Source organism: Hemicordylus capensis, chromosome 6 (genome assembly GCF_027244095.1).
Source record: "Hemicordylus capensis ecotype Gifberg chromosome 6, rHemCap1.1.pri, whole genome shotgun sequence".
Taxonomy (NCBI): Eukaryota; Metazoa; Chordata; class Lepidosauria; order Squamata; family Cordylidae; genus Hemicordylus; species Hemicordylus capensis.
Window position 1 is genome coordinate 25912609 of NC_069662.1, and position 3734 is coordinate 25916342.

A 3734-nucleotide genomic window follows, 5' to 3' on the forward strand; every position below is an offset into this window, starting at 1 on the left:
ATGTAAATTCGCTATCACTTGTATTAGTACCCATTTCAGAGCTGTTTCTGTGCTTGTGCATGTGCATAAGAATTTTTCTGTATTTTCTTCTCTACTAGGCTGACTGACATAAATATTGCTCAGAGCTTTCTAAGAGCTTTTAGCAAACAATTGCTTTAGAATTGCGAACCATTTTGTTTTTAGTGGGAAACAATCCTTTAGGTAATCCAGTCACTTTTTCCCAGCTTCACCCTTTTCCCAAAGGGAATGGTCTTCAAGTAGGTTTTTATCTTTGGCAGAGTAAAACCAAATGCAAACTGCAAAGAACACACCAACACACTGAAGGAGAACTTAAAGTAACACATGCCACGCACCTTGTTCTTCTGCTCCTAATGTGTTTTGCCTGTAGGGAAAGAAATGCCTCAGGGTCTACCATATCTTTGCTCGAGGCCACACAGGGCACCAGGCACGCGGTTGCACCAGAGCATATATAGTCATCAGCAGTGTGCATGCTTATTTGCTTTTGGTGTGTGCATGTGTGTGCTGCTAGCTAGAAGAGGGGAAGGAGAAGGGGGCTCTGAAAAAACTAAAGGGATAGGAACGTCCAGCACTGAGGTGGGTCAATGGAGGCCACCCAGAACGTGGTGTGGCAGGAGACCACTCATGGCTAGTTCATGCATGTCTGATGTGTGTGTGTGTTGTTTGCTTGTATGTCAGCAGAAGAAATGAGAGGGGAAGGGGGGCACACTTAATAAAATCTCTCTCTATACACACACACACACACACACACACACACACGTATATCTACAAATCCATCTATACTGAAACTATGCAGTAATATTCACACCCAAAACAACTATCTATCTACACAAACGAGACCAAAAACACTATTTACAGAAAGGAGAGCATGGGTGGGCAGGCACAGCCAGGGCAGGGGGAGGGCAGAATGAAGAGCTTTCCAGCTATTTCACCCACACACCCAAACAAATCAAAGTAAGAACACTGATTAAATAAATAAAAAGGCTGGTGGGGAAAAAAGGCTGTGGGGATGGGGATGGAGAAGGGGTGGGCAAGGGGGGGGAAGGAAGGAAAGGGGAGGATAGAGGTGCTGGATGCTGGAGCAGGCAATGTGTTAAGTACAGCAAGAAAAGGATTAACAAAGAAAAGCACCTGCTCCAGAGAAAACAAGGAAAACGCCACCCCACCCCCCAAACCCCAGAATGAAATACAAACAACTGGCAGTGGCTGCTGAGTTGAGGAGGACTCTCTCTGTCTCAACTCAGCCAACAGATGTAAAAACAGCAGCCACCACAAAAGCAAAAAAGGTGGGGAAAGTGGGGACTGAGTTTGGGAAATGGGCCAGAGAGAGGCCTCCGGCCACAGGGCCTTGGCCTTCCTGGCCCAGAGGAGAGTGGGTAGAGACACTCACTAACTCTGGATGAGGGAATAAAAGCAGCAGAACAAACACACACACAGTCACAACAGGGGAAAACAGATTCAAAGCAGGGGAGTGAACAGGGGGGCAGAAAAACAGGCAGAAGGGAGGACTGGGAAGAAAAACACAGCAGTCTGCCAAACAGACTCTCACCACACCAGAAGTAGCCACGGCAGGCCAGAAGGAAGCCAAGCAAGACTGCAGCCAGAGTGATTTTGTTAGGCCAGAAACTTGGCTTTAAATAGGATTTGAAACTCCTTCCTTTGGGAGCCCCCACCTTTGCCCTCCCCCTGGCCAATAGGGTGCCAGTTCTCAAGGATAGGCACAGTGCAGAGCCTACCAGAGAGCCAGACTCATCTGGCCAATCAGGGAAGCACGAGCTCAGTCAACGAAATCAAGCAACACAAGTCACACAACATGGAGGACAACATCTAAAATGGCCTCTAGAACCTTCGAACCAGCTCTGGCTCAAACCAAAACTGGCTCGATAGGTTCGAACTTGGACCGGCATTGCCAATTGAATGCCTGGTTTGGTCTGAGTTCGAACCAAACGCTTCTGTGTAGTAGCCTGAACAGCTTCTACACAGTCTTTATCAAATCACGGTTTGGATGGGCACACAGGTGGCTTTGTGAAGGAGTCAGTCTTTCTGATTAGATGCTTTCACAGCACTAGGTTCTTGCAGGTCATCAGGGGGCTCAAGTAGATGCCATTGACATGAGATCACACTGGTAGCTCTGAAGAGGTTCTGCGGCAAGCAGATCCTTTAATGTTTGGGCAAGATGAGGGGTGCATTTGGCACGACACCTGCCTTTACCAATAGGTAGAATATGGGGAGTGTAGCAGGTTTCCAGATGCAACTGTTGGGTTAAGGACACGAATTGAAGGGACTTCGGCAAGTGATTGCTATCTAGATAAGATATGATCTGAAATTTCTCAACAAAAGGGAACAAATTCTGAGAAATGTCAATATAATCAATGGTACTTGTTTTAGAGCTGGATATATCACCCAGGATGATCATCTGCAAATGAGCCATTTAGGATTAGTAGTTTAGGTCTGGTGGTCATTTGCGCAAGGCAAAGACCCACATAGTTTGATCTCACGTCCTTTGAAGAGCAAGTAAGGGGTAGGAGCTCCATCTCCGAGAATGGGTTGGAAAGCTGCTATAGAGAGAATAGGGTATAATAATCAGGCCCCAGCCTAGCACTGAAGTCAGCCCCCCCACACCACCAGCACTTCATGATTGGCCAAAAGCAGGTTGTTTGTTTAGTGTTCAGGTACAGCCCAAACAGAGCTGATTTCAGGTTTCTGCTGCTGTGGTGGGAGATAAGTGTTGATTATTAATAGCAAGCTAGGACCAAAGTGGATTAACATAACCATAGCTATCCTTGTTTCAGTGAGGTAAGAGGTGTCGATGTTACCCACAGTGTGGTGGAGACTAATATCACCAGTCCTCCTTTGAGCCTCCCATGGCCTGTCCCAGGTACCACCCCAACTGAGAATGAGTGGTATCCATTGAGGGTAACATTGTCCACTGTCCAGGTTTCCTGCAACAGAATTATGTCAAATTGGGAGAGAAAATTGTAGGCGTCTGCGTCTCTGGAACAGCGTCACTCTGGCAAATCCCATGTCATGACCTTGATCTTATGCTGGTCTGAGCAATGTCATAAAGTCGATGTGAGAATAAAGTCAGGATTCAGGTAATCACTGGCAGGCAAGCTGGGGGACTGCAAATCTTCCTGAAGTAAGTGGGGAGGAGGGGCATCTGCTAGCACCTGCACTGCTGGTGCAAGAGGAATTGGTGAGGCACTCAGGTGGTCCAAAGCTTCCTTCTCAGGCCCTGTCTGTCTTAGTTCCAGTCCTGGGGAGTCAGCAGGGGGGTCATGAGTGCTCCCCACCTCTGGAGGGTTAACTAGTGTGCTCGGCTTATTGTTAGGCTCAAGCTGGGAGGCACAGTCCAAAGGTGCATCAGTGCACTGACCCTGCAAGGCGATGAGCCCTTCCTCTAGTTCATGGCCCTGGTTGTGGTTGTCTTCTCTATGGTCTAGAGGGCATTGCTGGATGTTATGGTGGATCATCAGATCCCTCGGCATAGGCAGGCTGTGTGAGGCAATCAATGCAATGATATTGTTGAAATGCGGGTCACTGGCAAATGGCAACCCCATGCCGGACACCAGCAGGGCATAGCTCTTCTTGGGTGAAAAACATCATGAGGAGACTCTATTCTCCCTCAGGGCATGAAACATGGTGGGTGGCAAGAGGAGCTGGGGCAACAGAAGATTGTCTGGGTGGCCAGCTTTCACTGTGTCTCACTGGAAAGA